A 19424-nucleotide genomic window follows, 5' to 3' on the forward strand; every position below is an offset into this window, starting at 1 on the left:
TATGTCATTGGTACCAAGATGTGCCTCAAAATCTGGCAGCTCACCCATCCTCTCAGGAAGACCTCTCTGACCCTAGCACCTGGAATGTAGTCTACCATCCGAGAGTCTAAATTCAATGCTCGTTTCTATAACCTTTTTCAATTTTTGGGCACAGAAAGAATAGACATATCAAACTAATAGACTCAACATTTAGTGTTTTTAAGGCAAAGATTGATAGGTTCTTGATTCGCCAGAGCATCAAATATTATGGGGAGAAGACTAGGCAATGAGGCTGAATTCGAGCTGCTGGGGAGGGTTAAGCTAGCTAGGGATGGGAACCTGAGTATTAGATCAGATGATGGATCATTTGGTGAAATGAATGATTCCAATGGATCAGCTTATGATTAAATGGTGGGGTAGACTTGGTGGGCCAAATAGCCTACTTCTGCCTCAATGCTTTATGATCTAACAAGAAAGTAAATTAATTAACACTGCCAGCCTTTTCGATCAGCAGAAAAACATACTGCATAAATCTATTTATGGTAAAACTGGGATATTTTTTTCACCAAAAATTCTATTGCTAGCTACTGTTAAATATTTGAATGTGTTATTTATGTATATCACACTGAAGCAACACCATACTCTCTCCTCTTAAACTTGGCACAGTCTGTACACAATCACACCTTTATTTAAACATTTATTTGTAATATAGTCTTGCAACATTTGAAGAATGCTGGACACACCCTTTCTTCCTGAAAAATGTACTTTGAACAAAAATATAAGGTGATTTTCCAGCAAGAGATAATTAACGAACCCAAAGTTAGGTGCAGTCCTTTATAAAAGCAAACAGATGTTTGTGTAATATCACTGTAATAAGCACACTTTGTTGTAAAATCAGGAAAATACAACAAATTTAACCCATGTCTTCCAGCAGAAGCTGGTGATTTGTAAGTCTGAAATTTCTGTATTTTGCTTTCTGTGACATATCAATATGCAAAACAAAATCATGTCAGTACTTGGTACAGCAGAGTTTAATGCACCTTGAACACCTGATTCAAAACATGCAAAAGTGGTAGTATTTTTGCATATGATATTAACATATCTCTTATTTTTATAGATACAGTATACCTTTTGTATTTTGCAGATTCCACATCTCTTGGTTTACTTTATGGTATTTTCAAATAGACGTGCACAACACTTTTAATTGGTTTGTCAATTAAAGTTATTGTCCATAAGTCCAGAAGACATAGGAGTGGAATTAGATCATTCGGTCTTTCGAGTACCAACTACACACCCTTCTGCCCCTTGACACTCTAGAACACCAGTGCTGGTGTCTTCCACATTGAAGACAGGCTTTTAAAAAAATTCATAATCCTCTTGCTTTCCTACTATTTTTTTCTGAATATTTTATTTTTTTTTTCAAAAATTATACAAAGTAACATTTTAAATATACAATATATTAAAGTTTTTTTCATAAACATAAAGAAACATAAACAAAACAGTTCCTCCCTCCCTCCCCTTTAGATCTGTTCACCGTCAGAGCTTACATATATTTTAAGTATATAGAGTACAGTTGGGGAAACTACGTTTTTGTATACTTTTGTACCTTTTTTTGTTCCCTTTTATTACTATATCTGGGCCCCTATATAGTCCAGGTATCTCTGCCAGACCTTTACTAAAGTGTCATATTTATTCTTTAAGTTATATGTGGTTTTTCTTTCTCCATAGGTATACAGCTATGTATACAATCCTGCCATCCCGGATTTGCAGTCAAACATAACTTTATTAACACAACAATTAATGAGAGAGCATGGAAACATATGCACACAATTTGTAAGGGAGCTCCAGTTCGTTGTGCTATAAGTGGAGGGGAGTTGGACTTCCAAGTGATCGCCATACATTTTTTCGCTAGCTTCCTACTAATTTTTGACATATTGTACATCCTCTCTTACTTTTATGCTGTCTTTGACCTCCCTTGTCACCACTGTCGCCTCAGCTTGCTTTTGAACACTTTAGTTTAATTTGGCATTGCGTTCAGCACAGACATCATGAGCCAAAGAGTCTGTACCAATTTGTACTGTTCATTCCCTGGACTATTTTATTTTATATTAGCAACATTGTATTTTGGTTATGTTGATACCCTTGTCAAAAAGAATTTTCTTTGTAAACCAAATTTTACTATTAAAGTATTCATATTGGTTAACTGGCAGTCATAAATTTGTAATTGTCAGTGAAAATGCTGCTTGATTAATAGAATATATCTTTGATTTACTTATAATAAATTAAGTGGCATTCGTCATTTCTGATCTCACTTACAAGTGGAAAATTGAGAATATGTGGAATTATCTGTCCAAGGAAGCAGTGCAATCATTAAATATACTTAAGACAGAATTGGATTGATTTTTACATTGTTGGGGAATTAAAGGTTACGGAAAAAAGCAGGTAAGTGGAGCTGAGTCCATGGCCAGATCAGCCATGAAGTTGTTGAAATGCAGAGCAAGTTCAATGAGCGAAATGACTTGCCTCTTCTCCTATTCCTTATGTTCTTATATTGTTAATTTACTGCTGATTACAGTCCTGCAAAGCATTGTTCCATCTAAACAGGGATGGTATAATGACATTTATCCCTGTGGCATTTTAATATTTTTAATTAACATGAATCCAAACTTATGTACATTAGAATAGCCACATTATTAAGACATAGGTAGCACATTGATGGTTCACCTTAATTTGCCATGTCAGTGGTCAATCTATCAATGCAGTATATGTGTTAATTGATTGTAGTTTGAGATTTTCAAATATTATCTTGACACTTATGTATACTCCTTTATGTACTTAAAAGCTCATTCCAAGAGATGGAATGTGACCGGTTATTGCTTTGCACTGAACAGATTGATCTCAACAGAATAAAAATATTATGACTATTTTTAAGTATGATTGTTATTTTTCCTGTGTTAAAGTGTAGCATTGGATTGACAGTATAGTTCTACATTAGGATATTACAAAGGTTCTAGACCAACTGCAAACTTCTTTAGGATGTTCACCAACTGTGAAAGACCAATTTTTGATAAATGGATGTTATAAATCACACCTAATGTAGTTAACTGCTATTCACTAGATGTGTGTTGTACTGACAATTGGTCCCACCTCCCGGCTCCTTCCCCGGGGGCCTGTATATAACCCAGGTTTCCCACCTAAACCTAGAACCCCTCTGAAGCCTATTCGTGAACCCTACCTGTGTTATAAGCTAATAAAAGTATTTGCTCTCCCTCCAGTTGAGTGTGAGTTTTTATCTACGCCACACCTTCATTGCAATTCATCCAGAATGGTCTTCTGAAACTTCTACAGATTTGTCTGCAAGAATTTCAAAGTCATTGACTCCTATTGGTACTTGGTAGTACATAATCAGGATATGGTTATTACAGATAAGGCAAGTATTTATTGCCTTTACTAATGTTGAGTGACTTACTTCAGTTGCTGCTGTCCTTGTGGTGAAAGTAGACCCACCATGTTGTTGGTTAGAGGGTTCTAGTGATGATGATCTATTTCCAAGTTGGCTTGGTGTTTAACTTGGAGGAGCATAGACAGGTGTCAGTGTGGCTGTTGTGTGTGGAGGAAGCATGGCTTCCCTGCCTACTGCTGGTTGCTTGTGATCTCCCCATCTGAAACTCATTTGGAAGTCACATCACCTGTCAGTGCATGGTGTACTTTTTGTTTCAGTCAAAGTTATAAAGTGACCGTTTGCAGGTAGAGTGTCAGTTAAGATTGGGTTCCAGCCACTGGTCAGTGCACAACTTGCCATTGGCAGATTCAAATCAACGAGTGTACTTATTGGCTAGAGCCCTGTATTTAGCACCAGCACAGAGGACATTCACTCTCTCTGCCTTATGTTGATAACCCTGGACACTGCTCCATGCCAGGATCCTACTGTAGATGTCACTTGGAAGGGTCGCAGGTAAGATGCGCACTGCACTGAAGTTGAACTGTGGGTCAAATTGCTATAGATCAATACTAGCAGTAGAACCTGCACTTTCATCTGATCAGGGATCCGAGAGCATGCATGTACCCCTGCGGGCACAGTGGTACCAGATCCACCTCTCAAATGATCAGGGGTCTGAGAGCGTGTGTATACCCCTATGAGTACAGTCAAACCAGATCCACCTCCTCTCAATCTCAACCTTTGCATGGCGGGTATGAATTAATAGTTGTGTACTGTTTAACGTTCTCCCCTGTTTGTTTCTCATTATGATTTTTTTCCCATGCTCCCTTATAAATTGTGCACAAATGTTCCTAAGCACCCTAACAAATTGTGCGCATATGTTTCCATGCTCTCTCATTAATTGTTGTGTTAATAAAGTTATGTTTGACTGCAAATCCGGGATGGCAGGATTGTCATACACGGATAGGTTAGAAAGACTTGGATTACATGCGATGGAGTTTAGAAGGATGAGGGGAGACATGATTGAGGTATTTAGGATTATGAAAGGGCTTGACAGGGTGAAATCAGAGCACATGTTCTCAATGATAGGTGAGACTAGGACTAGAGGGCATAGTTTAAGAATACAGGGAAGGCAATTAACACAGAAATTAGATTTTTTTTTTTACCCAGAGAGTTGTGGGTCTGTGGAATGCATTGCCACAGAGGGTAGTGGGGGAGGATTCATTGGATAGGTTTAAGAGAGTTGGATAAGGCTCTTGTGGGCAGGGGAGTTAAGGGTTATGGGGATAAGGCTGGGATTGGTTAGTGAAAGGAAAAGATCAGCCATGATTCGATAAATGGCAGTGCTGGCTCGAAGGGCCAATTGGCCTACTCCAGCACCTATTGTCTATTGTCTAGACTTTGTCCCCCAAAGTTCCTCAACATGATTATCCAACTGCACGAAAACCAACAAGGTCGGGTCAGATACAGCAATGAGCTCTCTGAACCCTTCTCCATTAACAATGGCGTGAAGCAAGGCTGTGTTCTCGCACCAACCCTCTTTTCAATCTTCTTCAGCATGATGCTGAACCAAGCCATGAAAGACCCCAACAATGAAGACGCTGTTTACATCCGGTACCGCACGGATGGCAGTCTCTTCAATCTGAGGCGCCTGCAAGCTCACACCAAGACACAAGAGAAACTTGTCCGTGAACTACTCTTTGCAGACGATGCCGCTTTAGTTGCCCATTCAGAGCCAGCTCTTCAGCGCTTGACGTCCTGTTTTGCGGAAACTGCCAAAATGTTTGGCCTGGAAGTCAGCCTGAAGAAAACTGAGGTCCTCCATCAGCCAGCTCCCCACCATGATTACCAGCCCCCCCACATCTCCATCAGGCACACAAAACTCAAAACGGTCAACCAGTTTACCTATCTCGGCTGCACCATTTCATCAGATGCAAGGATCGACAATGAGATAGACAACAGACTCGCCAAGGCAAATAGCGCCTTTGGAAGACTACACAAAAGAGTCTGGAAAAACAACCAACTGAAAAACCTCACAAAGATAAGCGTATACAGAGCCGTTGTCATACCCACACTCCTGTTCGGCTCCGAATCATGGGTCCTCTACCGGCACCACCTACGGCTCCTAGAACGCTTCCACCAGTGTTGTCTCCGCTCCATCCTCAACATCCATTGGAGCGCTTACATCCTTAACGTCGAAGTACTCGAGATGGCAGAGGTCGACAGCATCGAGTCCACGCTGCTGAAGATCCAGCTGCGCTGGATGGGTCACATCTCCAGAATGGAGGACCATCGCCTTCCCAAGATCGTGTTATATGGCGAGCTCTCCACTGGCCACCGTGACAGAGGTGCACCAAAGAAAAGGTACAAGGACTGCCTAAAGAAATCTCTTGGTGCCTGCCACATTGACCACCGCCAGTGGGCTGATAACGCCTCAAACCGTGCATCTTGGTGCCTCACAGTTTGGCGGGCAGCAACCTCCTTTGAAGAAGACCGCAGAGCCCACCTCACTGACAAAAGGCAAAGGAGGAAAAACCCAACACCCAACCCCAACCAACCAATTTTCCCCTGCAACCGCTGCAATCGTGTCTGCCTGTCCCGCATCGGACTTGTCAGCCACAAACGAGCCTGCAGCTGACGTGGACTTTTTACCCCCTCCATAAATCTTCGTCCGCGAAGCCAAGCCAAAGAAAGAAAGACTTGTATCTCTTTGAACCCACTGAACCTGACACTTTCTCAACAAAACAGTTGCCATGTGCCTCAAGTCTTTATCTTGCTGCTTGAAGTAATAGATTTGGAATATTCTGTCAGAATTACCTAAATGAGTAATTGCAGTATACATTTGAACATGATGCACACTGCAGTGACTGTGTACCACCGGTGTATATAATATTTAGGGTGATTGCTGGAATAACAATCAAAGAGGCTGCTTTGTTCTGAATCATGTTGAGCTTTGTGACAATTGTTGGAACTGTTGAGTTTGGTAACAACAATATTTATGTTACTAGTCCAATAGTTCTCAACCACTTTTTCCCACTCACATGCCACCTTAAGTAATCCCTCACTAACCACAGAGCACTTATGACATCCTACTAACCTGTACCCTTTGGTTAGTGATTCCCCTGTTCTGTGCATTCACTTGATCTATTTCTCACATGATTTTCTATATTTCCATGAGATCACCCTTATTCTCCTGTGTTCCAAAGAATAAAGCAATCACCTACTCAACCTCTCCCTTTAGCTCAGCACCCGGCATCCCCACCAAATCCATGCAACATCCTCATAAATCTTCTCTGCATCTGTTCCAGCTTGACCACATCTTTTCTGCTGCACGGTGACCAAAACTGAACACAATACTCCAAATAGGGCCTCTTAAATCATTCCCTTGGCTCTGACCACATTTGTACCATGTTTTTGGCCCTGGTTCCAGCCTTCTTCATCTTGTAATAATCAAAATGACATGATTTCAAAGGACAGACATGCAGAAATGCCATTAAATGAAATTGCCCAATTCTTCACTGCCAGTTTTTGCAGTAGTTGGCCTCATCAGCAACAATGATGAGTTGCATTATAGAAAGGAGGTTGAAAGGCTCATAAAATGGTGTTAGAACAACAACCTGAACAAGAGAAAGGAGATGATTGTGAACTTCAGGAGAATGAAGGTCAACCATTGTCCATTACACAACAGTTTTATCATGGAGCGAGTGGAGAGCAGGTTCCTGGCGTGCAAATCAGGAACAATCTATCCTGGATCAACAACACCTCCTCATTAGTCAGGAAAGCGCCACAGTCTGAGGAGGGCAAGGTGGCTGGCGCCCACCTCAGCAACCTTTTACAGGAGTACAATTGAGAATGTCCTGTCTGGTTGCATCATTGTGTGGTATGTTGTGTGGTTGCAAAGGATCAGATCGGATCTTAAGACAGCCGAGAGGATCACTGGGGTCTCCCTTACCTCTATGGATGACATTTATTGGGAGCATGGTCTAAATAGGGCTCAATGAATCATCTTTCCATTGAGTGCACAGTATCTTTTACCCACTACCATCTCGAAAAAGTAACAGGAGCATCCAAATCAGGACTGTCAGGCAGGGGAATAGCTTCTTCCTGCAGACTGTGAGAATGATGAACTGTAACTGCAACTATGTCAATTTAGCCCAAATATTTACATATATATTTATTTTGATTATTTATTGTCTGTATTGTGTGTTTTTGTGTGTGCACCATGGTCTGGAGAGACATCGTTTAGTCGGGTTGTATATGTCCAATCAGACAATAATAAACTTGAACTTGAAAGGCATAACATTGAACTCAACCACTCTGGCTGCATCATGTTTTGATTTTGGTAACTTGCTGTTAGGCACTGGAAAGTTAATGGGAAAACACTTTGAAAGTCAAATAAATAGTGACTGCAGTAGATATAATGCCCTGAATTGTTGGCTTAACTTGTTCTTAACCATATTTTTTCCCCACTCACATACCACTTTAAGTAATCCCTTATTAACCACAGATCACCTGTGGCATCCTACGGCATAGGTGCCTGTGGTTAGTAAGGGATTACTTCAAGTGGTCATGGAACAAAAGCGATTGGCGCTAAGATGTCTCTCTCAAATAAAACAGAAATCCTGGACAGATGGGCTGCATCTGTGGGAAAAGAGGGAAGGATCCCCGTCTCAAGTCGAAGAGCCTCCGTCAGAATCGCCTTACCTCAGGGCTGCGTCTAGCTCAAGCCTATCCTGCCGCCGCCGCCAGGCAATCGCCGCGCGTTCCCGGCGACTGCGCGCGCGTCCGGACGGGAAAATGTTGGGCGGCGAGCGCATGCGCCCGCCCGCCCGCCTGAGGGAGGCTGTGCGCGCGAGCCCGCGCGCCGGTGGCCCCGCGGGCGCGTTCGTGGACTGTGCCTGCGCACCGAACGTCACCAAGTGGAAACGAGGCGAAAGCTTGTTTGTTCGACGCCAGGAGGGATGAAGAGCTTCTAACGTGAACTGAATCCGTCGGGCGGCCGTCAGCCCCGATACGTTAACAGTCAAGCCTCGTCGTCCTCTTTGCCGCCTCTGCACCAGGCATCAGTTGGAGCAGGTGTGTGACGATTCTTCTTCTTTTTAAACTTTGATGAGCAAGGATGATTTTCGATGCCAAGTTTACCGGGTGGTTCGGGTTTCTTTCCCCTTGATCGAAAACGTCGAATGGCCGCCGCCTTCCTTCGCTGTCTGAACGTGGGTGGGGAGGCTGGCGTTGGGGCCGAGTCCAGGGCCTCCCTCGGTGAGAGTGGGGGGGGGGGGGGGAGGAGGAAACGGCAACCGCAAGGAAACCCGAGATTTATTTCGCGGCCGCGCTCCTGGCAAGTCCAGACCCAGCATCCGGCCACTCGCCGAGGCAGAGCTGCTCGCAGTAGGTGACCCCGCCACGACCCACGCCCTTCGGGGGACCAGAGGTCCTTTATTGAAATGTTTTGTCCAGCCCTCCCTCCAGATGCAGTCGAGATGAACCGGCACTTGAATTGTCCGCTCATTCCCCCCCCCCCCCTCGATCATCCCCCACCACCCCCCTCGATCATCCCCCACCACCCCCCTCGATCATCCCCCACCACCCCCCCTCGATCATCCCCCACCACCCCCCTCGATCATCCCCCACCACCCCCCTCGATCATCCCCCACCACCCCCCTCGATCATCCCCCACCACCCCCCTCGATCATCCCCCACCACCCCCCTCGATCATCCCCCACCACCCCCCTCGATCATCCCCCACCACCCCCCCTCGATCATCCCCCACCACCCCCCTCGATCATCCCCCACCACCCCCCTCGATCATCCCCCACCACCCCCCCTCGATCATCTCCAAGGTGGCGGGCTTCTTTTGTTGGTGGCCCGGGTGGGCGAATGTTGTCTTGAAAAAGTCTTTAATGGACACGTGGATGCCCATTATACACACAACATTTGTATGTGGATTGCCTTTTTTGCGCTGGAAACGCTTCACTGAAGAGGAATGAACCGGTCGGCAAGTTGTTACATGACTCGCCTACAACCTTAAGACTTCTGCGGTGCCGAGTTCTTGTTATTGAACCCTGTCCGCACTTGTTTTTAAACATGCTATCGATCCTTCCAGATCAGACAGAACCTGCCTTGAGATTCAACAAATTAGGGATGATCTCTGCTCATTCCCCCACCCCCCCCCCCCCCCCCCCCCCAAAGCTGCCTTGACCTTCCGCTCACAAGCCTGGACTCGATGCGCTCAGCGAGTACTCCCATGTCCCATCTTTGCTTTGAGATTTTCTGAGAAGTGGCTGGATACAAAATAAGTTTAAAAGGTACAGCGACAGCTCGCTTGAGTGCAAAGCTTCTGTTCCATAGCCAGAAATGGCATTACTTGTTGTTCCAATAGATCTATAACTTTAGTATCCATTTAATGGCCCTTAATGTTCAAGTAACATTTGACCTCTCCCAAAAGTGCCTGAGGGAATTTCTGATTGGAGTCATGTTTGGAAGATGTACATAGAACATTATGGCACAGTACAAGCCCTTGATGTTGTACCAACCAAAAATCTTAATTTGTCACCCTCTTTTTCTTTTATCCATGTGCCTAAATGCCCCTAATGTTTCAGCCTCCACCACCACCTCCCCTGGCACCCACAACTCACTGTGCATATTTAAAAAAAATCCTCAACTTTCTTCCTTTCACTTTGTACAAAGGCCCTCCTGGTGTTTGTTACTCCCATCCTTGGAAAAAAGTGCTGGCTGTCTACACCTCTCAGAATCTTGGAGACCTCAATTAAAGCCGCTTTCAGGTACTCGGACGCAGATAATGTGCCAGCAGATGCGGCTGGGACTTTCAGGTGGCCGCAAAGAAGATGCCTTTCTGTCACCTGAACGTGCCAGCCAAAGGAGAACAGCGATCGAGCAAACGCCGGCTCCTGTGGACTGTGGCCATCGTCCCACTGCTGCTTTCAGGTGCAATGGGGGGGATTCTTGGAGCCGGAGATTATACGTACAGGAGGAGGGTAAGTGCTCCTCCTGGCTGGGTTCTCCACTTTCAGGTGGCTTCCCAACAGCCGCATAGGGATAGAATATGTGGCTTTACATCAGGGTACTTTGGTCACCTGAAAGTGCCTTAAGTCTCCTCTCATCCTTCATTCCAAAGAAAAAAGTCCTCACTCTGCTAACCTTGCCTCATAAGACTTGTTTTCCAAACCAGGCAACATCCTGTTAAATCTCTGCACCTTCTCCCTATAATGACATGACCAGAACTGAACACAATCTCGCCAGAGATTTGTAGTGTTGCAGCATGATCTCTCGACTTTTGATCTCAATACTTCGACTAATGAAGCCCAGCGTTCCCATAGCCCGCTTAATTATCCTATTGTAGCAACTGTGTCACAGTGTGAAATTAAGAACGAGAAAATGATCAGACATAGTCGAATCAAAGTTCAGTAAAAGTTATTTATCAAACAGTCACATGAAGGAAAGGAGGAAGAACACTACCCTCCTCACAAGCGTCAACTAGAAATTTGCATTGGGAGATTTTGTCCCAGATGTAGAGTAGGCTGTTACAGTGGCCAGCTGCCGGATCCATTATCACGGAGTCATGCTTATCCAGGGGAACTTGAGCCCTCGTCGCCAATACTTGTGGAGCCTGGGCCTTTGGGTGTGATGCAGCACTAATTTCTGTGAACGTTGTGCCTTGCTGTTTTACGCGCCAAAGAATGTCTGCATGGGAAGCCACTGTTCAAGGGTTATCAAAATCCTCGTCAGTCAACATGAGGTGGTTGTCCTCTGGTATATGCTCTTAAAAAGCAGTACAGTGATTTCTCCCTTCCTATTCTTGATTTCCACCCACACTGAGTCAGTAGACACTCCCTATACAACATCCTTCTTTTCTACAGCTGTGACACTATCCCTGACCAGCAATGCTCCTCTCCCCTTCCCCTACTCCCCATACTATTTCTTTTAAAACACCTAAACCCTGGAACAGTTTCAGCCAATCCTGTCCTTCCACCAGTCTAATCTATGTAATGGCCACACATTGTAATTCCACAAACTGATCCATGCTCTAAGTTCATCTCCTTTATTCATAATGCTCCTTGCATTGAAATAGTCACATTTCAAATACTCCAACTGACTACATTTATGCTTCCTCACCTGCCTGTCCTTCCTCATAAACCCACAACATTGCAAGTAGGAGCAATCCGTTCAGCCATTGAAGTGTGCTCTGTTTGGTTGCATTGTAAATAACTTGACATTCCTTGCCACTTTGCTGCCTTCTCTATATTTAATGCTATTTTTCTTAGCCTTAAATGTGCAGAATGAATAGACTGCTAACCACAGTTTAGTCTGTACTCTCTACAAGTTGTACATGTCCATCACCTGCAGATACAAGAGGAATGGCCTCAAAGGAACAACTCCATTTCCTCTAAATCTTCCTGACTTGAAAGTGTATTGCTGTTTCTTCAGTAATTTTGTTAATATACTCGTCTATCAGACATCATATCATTCTAAATACATCAAGTTTAAGTTCAAATTTATCGTCAGAGTACATGCATGACATCACATACAACATCAAGATCCTTTTTCATGCATGCTGGGCAGAATTTCTACTTGTTGGTAGTGTAAACTGCTCAAGAAAAGTAAACTTTTTCAAAAGAGAGAAATGTAAGCAAACTATGCAAATTGCAGAAAAAAAAATCAGTAATAAATGATGTTCAAAGTAAGAGTCCTTAACTGAGTTGGAATCTGTTGTTTAGGAGTGTGATGGTGGAGGGGTAGCAGCTGTTTCTGAACCTGAGGGTACGAGTCTTGTAATACCAATACATCTTTCATGATGGCCGTAAGGAAAACACAGCATGCTCTAGGTCACATACTACTCTTTTTCTTTCCACTCACATACTACTTTAAGTAATCTCTATCGCATAAGTGCTCTGTGATTAGTAAGGGATTGCTTAAAGTGATATGTGAGTGGGAAGGGAAGGTTGAGAATCACTGTTTTAGACCCATTTTGCTTGAAAAAAATTGTCATTGGCCTATTTCCTTTGGAGTTACAAAACCGTGCACATAACGAGTCAATTAGGTATGATTAAAACAGTGGGTTTCAAACTTTTTCTTTCCACCCACATACCACCTTGAGCAATCTTTACTAATCACAGAGCACCTATGGCAAAGCGAATACTTAAAATGGTATGTGAGTGGGTTTAAAAAAAAAGGTTGATAACCACTGCTCTAGGTGGTGTAGATCGTTGATTGCTGCTGTTCTCTGACAGCAGCATTCCACATTGAAGTTCTTGATGTCTGGGATGGTTTTCCCCAAAACATACTTGGCTGCATGCACTACCTTTTAGAGGGCTTTCCGCTCAGATCTTTGGTACCCCCATACAAGGCTGTGATGCAGCCGGTCAGTACACTTTTCATGACACAATGTGAAGTTGAAACAACATCAGTTATCATCACTCCTTCAGCAAGCAGTTCCTGGATTTTAAATGACAATCCCAGCCTCTATGTTAAATTGTAGAAGGGCCTTTTCCCAAAGAATCTTTGCACTGGGTGCATTGGGGTTCAATTATCCTGGACCTTGGAATGTGCTATTTTGCAGCCCTTGATCAAGCCCAGGTGAGTTTCAGAACAAAGGTTTTTTTCCATCAAGCTGATAATTTTTCAAAAGCAATACCTTTTTGTGTCTGGGGACGTTTTGTTTTTATAGCTGTTTGAACTGAACCTTGACAAATGTCCTGCACTCTAAGACCTTCTTGACAAGCTTCCATTCCAGATGCATCTTGTTTTCAGTTCAGTGACAATAGGGAAAGAGGGATATTCTTCATGCTCTGATTATACATGAAGAATTTAATTCGGAGGGACCTCCTTGCCATCTGCCACGCAAAGTCTTGGCATTTGTTTGGATGTTTTGGAGATGAGACATTTTGCCTAGTGATTTAGTCTGTTTGGGAAACAATCCAATTGTATCTGTTATCTTTTCCTGTTGGGCTCTGTTGACATTTTGTTCAAGATTTTCAAATGTGATCCATTTTATGAACTCTATATAAACTGGAAAGGTCTTGGATAACTATTACAATACATTTGTGGGGAATGGATTGTAACATGGCCAATTAAAGCAGGACTGTTAGCCCCTCACTTCTGATTATCTGATTTTTTTCCATGATCAAGAGGAAATGCCATATTCCTGTGAACCACGTACCTTTTGGGAAGTGGGCTGTGTGAAGGGCATAAGTCCTGAGTCAGACAAAGTGCTAAAGAGCAGCCTCACCTTTGCTGCAATTGAAAGTGCCCTCCCTGCTTTAATATCGACTTCTCTGGCTTTTGTTTAAACTCTTTTCACCACCACCCGCCCCCCCCCAAACCCACCTTCTTCCACTGTCACCTTCTGTCAGGTCTTTCTCTCTCTTCCCTGTCTCCTTTCACACAGATACGATAAATTCTTACCTCTCCCTGTGTAATATCCAATGAACACATTTTATTGGTCTGGATTCCTTCCCCAGACAGCACCATCTAAATTCTGAGATTTCCTGCTTCTGGCTCATTCTGTTTATTCTTTGAAGAAGTGCTCAGCCCGAAACATTGGGAATATATCTTTGCTTTTTATGGACGCCGAAAAGACTGGCTGAGCTCCTCTAGCATTTCGGTGTGGTTTACAAGTGTACAATAACCTGTAGACTGACAATGAGTCTAAGCATTAGATGGTGATCTTCTCTGTGTGAAGGGAGGCATTGACCTGATGGTATCTCCACTACCTAGAATTATAATCCCTTTTTTATAACCAAATGCTTCATGATGTATTTTGAAAAACCGTATTCAATCCACAAGAGAGACAAAGGAGAGGAAGCAGTGTTACCTTCTATAATCAATGGGGAAACTTTGATACCACTGTGACGCATATATTGTATTTTATAATACATATAAATATGTTTTAAAGGAGATTGTGGTTGGGGGGTGATAGAATGTAGATCACAAACAAACGCTTCACAAAACCGATATCATTTAAAATGCAAGAGCTTTTTTCAAACCAGACACTCTGGGTGTAAAGATAATAAAAACTATGTGTAAGGTTTTCACAAGGAGGTGCAAATAGAAGAACCCGAGCTCAAGAGACTTCACAAGTAGGTGTTAATTGGATTAATGCTGAGGAAATGGATTATTGTTTTGAAAGTAACAGATGAATGGGCTCAGAAGATTGGGTCCTGTGCTGCAATCTGTCTGGTTGCAGTTTGCTATTCTAAGAAGGTCGTGTGGTTTGCAAGCAGAGAGAGAACAAAGACAGAGCAGGGTTTTCTCTAAGAGGGAGAGAATTCAGTTCGAGTTTTGCAGTGGCTTTTGGAAGCTGGCAGCTTGTTTAAGCCCTATTTTGAAGATGGGTTGTGAGTTCTTAGTTTAGCCTATTGAAAACCCTTGGGTCCATACAAGAGGAAGTGGTTGACTAGAGTGTTTCACCTGAAATAAGGGAAACAAAAAGAACTCTTGGTAATCTGCAGAATAAGTTGTTATGATTTGGAAAACCCTGATGGGGCAAGTTTCTTTGGCAAGACACAAGTGGTTGATTGGAGGGAATCATCTCTCTCTGAAACCAACAATAATCTTTCTGAGCGGTAACCAATTACCTTTAAGCACTAGAGCTTGGGGATTCATAAATGTTAAATCTGTGCATGGTACAACAATTGCCTGATTACTGGTTAACTTAGAGGAGTGAGAAGTGAGATTGGACTGTGATTCAGAGAACTTTTCTGAACTTGTACACATTACATACACATGTGCTTAGAATTATAAGTAATTAGTTAAAGTTTGATCCTGTTTTCATGTTTAAAGAAAATTAAAAATGACTTTTGTTTAAATAACCAGTTATCTTGATGAATTTCTATTGCTCCTGGGTTTTGGGGTCCTCTGGGCCCTAACACCACTCATTGAGTAGTTAGGACTGTTCTGTTCATGATGATATTAAATGGTTATATTTGATTATTTTGTATCCTTTTGTGCAGTTTTTTTTTTGTTTTGCTCATTGGTTTGACAAAAGGCTATATACTTTTTTTTTACATAGGAAATTTTATATCTATGAGATGCACAAGACTGATCGAGATCTTTCTGCTGACTGACATGAAAATCTGGGTGGATGTAATTTGTAATCCACATTTAATTTGTACAGTGGTCACTGCTTGTGTATGAGGATAATCATTCCTTTCCTCATGGATTCTGGCATGTTGTCAACTAGAAGCATAGTGTTGTAAATTTCTCTGTTCTCAGTGGGGAAGGAACCGCAGAACACAACAGCACAGGAACAGAGCCTTCAGCTCGTCTAGTCTGTGCTGAACTATTATTGATATTTCCAGCCAATACCTTGCATCAGGATAGGCAGGAAATAGGGAAGATTGTTGGTATAAAAAGAAGGGGATTCAGTTGGTGAAATGTGTGGGTAGTTGATGGATTGAACCAGGAGAGGGAGATGGCTGGAGGAATGATACCGGAAAGGGAACAAAAATGGTAAGTGTCTAGAAGTAGATCAGAAGGAAAGGGATAAAAACTGGAGGTAAGGGTTACCTAAAATTGGAAAATGGAAAGTTTATACCACTGACTATATTGGTGGAATATAAGATGTTGTTCTGCTTTGCATTGACCCTCACCCTGGCTTCAGAGAAGGCTGGGAAAGAATGGGTTGTTATGGGAAAGGGAGTTGAAATGGCCTGTAATTGGAGCTTTGGGTGGGTCATTGCAGACAGGGCAAGTACCTTTGCAAACTGTTGTGCTTGGTCTTGCTGATATAGAGGAATGCATATTTCCAGAATGCAGGTTGGTGAAGGTGGGTATGAACTTTTGTCTCACATGGAAGGGATGTTTAGCCTGGTGGATGGTGGTGAGGGAAAAGACGTAGGAACAGGTGTTATATTTCCTGTGGCAGGAGTCTGATAGGAAGGAATTGGTTAGGAGAGATGAGTGAATCAGGGAGTTACTGAGAGAATGGTCCTTTCAGAAGGTGAAAGAGGTGGGAGGGGAAGATGTGGCTAATGATGGGATCCCATTGCAGCTGATGGAAATGATGCTGGATGTGGAGGTTGCTAATTGTTTATGGGGATGGGAAAATGATGCCACTATCTGGGAAAACCAGGAAATATAAGAAGCTTCCAAAAAATACAGTAGAAGGGAACTCATGTTTCCTGAAAAATGACCTTTCAGATGTCTTGCATTAGAAAGCCACATCTTAAAAGAGAGGTTGCGAACAGGTGTATTTTTCGTATCTGTGGTTTATAGTAAATGTCAGAAGAATTTCTCTCCTGAAATGAAGGGACAGAAACTTAGAAAAGTGTTGGAAATTTGAGAGTGGGTTTGAAGTTGGCAGCAAAGGCAATTAAAAAGCATGAAACTGCACCAATGCAGTAGTCGACATAACATTTCTGTGTTCCAGTGTAGTATGCCCAGCCAGGAGCCAGACTTCCAGGTAACTGCTAACATTTACTGGCCACTGCCAATGTGATCATTACAAATTGGATTTGAAATTTGGACAGGTTCATTGTCTTGTGCCCATTATATTTCCAAACAGGAACAGCTCTGAGTCCTGTGGAAATTCTTTACCTATGATTTTTTTTTCCCCAGGGCTTGGCCCAGTTCCACCCAGTAGGTTCTCACCTTGGTATGTGTCCAGGTTGTGTGCACAAAGGTTCCTGTTGCAATGCCACATCTGAAGCGTTGGTTTGACAATTCTGATTTAGATCTATTCAATTTTTGTGGTGTCAAGTACAGCTGATGTAGGAAATTGTATTGTACCAGCCTGTACAATACATTGATAATTGCAATCATGCTGGTGAGACCCAGGTCGGACCAGCACTGCTCAGCAATTGTTATTCCTAAGTCTGACTCCCACCTCTGTCTTGATTTGTGAAAGCTCAGTTTAGATCCTTTTGCTTGGAGCAAGAAATACATTGCCAAGGTGAACTTCCATGTGTTTCTCCTTTGAATAAAGGTCTCTATGTCACTGCATGCTGGTAGTTCCATAGTTGGACATAATTTGTCCTGAAGAAAAGATCTGAAGGTAACAGTGAAACATCTTAGTTGATAAATTAAACTTATTCCTAAGTTGTTCACACGACATTAGCCGCCCCTGCTCATAACAGTTCTATACTCACCTAATGCAATTATGACGCGAGGTGTCCAGGACCTTGTTAGCCATTGTCAATGGTATTGATCCATTTGGAGTCACGGGTGTTATGGGGACAGCCCCACTTTGATTCCTAGATATTGGTTAATTTTATTCCAAATGGAGATTATTTGTTTTAGTATAGGGCTGCCTGTTTTCCCAGGCAACAATTTGGCATCCCATTTATATGCAAAGTCCTCTGCTACCTTCTCACTTACCACTTGCAAGTCAATTTGTGCCCAGGTTTCCCCACCCCAAAGACTGAGGAGATGTATCTCAACTAGGCTGCCCAATAATATTTCTTGAAATCTTGCATTTGTAACCCGCCCAAACTGTAATTTCAGGTCATTTCTTTCCATAGAGACCCTGGCTACCTTTCCGTTCCAGAGAAATGTCCTTATTCACGAAAGCAAATTTTGGAAGAATCCCTGGAGCATAGGCAGTGTCTGGAAGAAGTACTGAAGTCTCGGCAACAAATTCATTTTAACATAGTTGACCCTGCCAACTAATCTTATGGGCAGGGACATCCACCTATTTAGGTCCTCCTCAATTCTCTCAAGTAAGGGGGTATAATTTATTTTGTATAAATTATTCAAGTTATTGTCTATTCTGACTCTTAGATATTTCATCCCATTTTGTGGCCAGATTAAATGACTATTTTCAAGATATTGACTATAATTTCCCCTTAGTAAGTGGTATGATTTCATCTTGTCCCAATTGATCTTGTACCCAGTGATCTTCCCATAATCCTCCAGAGTGGAGCACAGCTTGGATGACGAGTTTGTTGGTTCTCTCAGCTATTTCAGTGGGCCATCGAAAAACAAATTACAGTGAAATCTCGTTAGAACGCAATTCGTTAATCTGGGGAATTGCTTATAGCGCGGGTGTCTGTGGACCCCAAACTGCTAAGGGGCGAGCTGATGATAATCAGCTGGCGACCCCTCCTCCCCGCTGACTGACAGCCCCCCTCCCCGCTGCAGCCTCTGCATCTGTTCCGCGACTCGGCTGTAATGTGGTATGAAATCTTGGACCCCAACTACCGCGTTCTAACGAGGTTTTACTGTAATTTTATTTTCTTCCTGGCCTGCTCTAACACACTTGATGACTAGATCCTGCAAGATGGCTTTGGTCAGTGGCTCCATGACTAGTATGAACAGAGCACCCTTGCCTATTTGGTCATGTCAGTGGGAAAGCTGGAGAAATTTGTCCATTGGTACAACTTTAGCCTTGGGTGTGTGGTACAGCACCCTTATCCAGTTTGTAAAAGTTAGCCGTAGCCCAACTTTTCCAGCACTTTGAATAAAAATATCCCACTACAATCTGTCAGATGCCTTTTCAGCATCCAGGACCACAGCTAAACCCCTCTCATTTCTGGTTTGCATTAGATGAATTATACAGTCTGCCAATGTTATTCACTTCCTGTCTTTTTTGGACAAAACCTGCTTGGTCTTTAATTATTAGTTTTGGCAAACGTTTCGCCAATCTATTTGCCAGGGCTTTGGCAAGTATCTTATAATCTGCGTTTAGCAGTGAAATGGGTTTATAAGAAGATGGCATTAGCAGATCTTTGTCTTTTTTAAGGATCATTGCAATGATTGCTGTCAAAAAAGATTCTAGGTAAGTATTAGTCTCCAATGCCTTGTCTACCACCTCCAGATTGAGAGGCATCAATAAATCCTTAAATTTTTATAAAATTCAGGTGGAAACCCATCCTCCCCTGGAGACTTGCTAGTTGCAGTGAATTCAGCGCTTTTCCTTTCTCCTCTTCTGTGAAGGGAAGATCTAGCCCTTCCTATTCTTCTGGGTCTAAATTTGGTAACTTAAATTTGGACAAAAACTCGCTGGCTTTATTGGATTTCTTTCCCCCCCCCCTCCCCCAATCAATTCTGA

At 42.9% G+C, this 19424-nt stretch overlaps 1 protein-coding gene across 5 annotated transcripts in view; it reads left to right on the top strand.

Annotated features, from left to right (window-relative positions):
* Positions 1-8281: 8281 nt before the first annotated feature.
* arhgap12b (Rho GTPase activating protein 12b) overlaps positions 8282-19424 on the top strand; it is a 174337-nt gene continuing 163194 nt past the window's right edge. For 2 of the 5 annotated variants that reach the window (XM_069914458.1, XM_069914462.1), the window contains exon 1: positions 8283-8494. The gene's annotated coding sequence lies outside the window, so the exon portion shown is untranslated. Of the gene's footprint in view, positions 8495-19424 lie in introns of all 5 variants that reach the window. The other 3 variants (XM_069914461.1, XM_069914463.1, XM_069914464.1) reach the window with 3 other exon arrangements.

This window comes from Narcine bancroftii, chromosome 1, assembly GCF_036971445.1.
Source record: "Narcine bancroftii isolate sNarBan1 chromosome 1, sNarBan1.hap1, whole genome shotgun sequence".
NCBI classification, from domain to species: Eukaryota; Metazoa; Chordata; class Chondrichthyes; order Torpediniformes; family Narcinidae; genus Narcine; species Narcine bancroftii.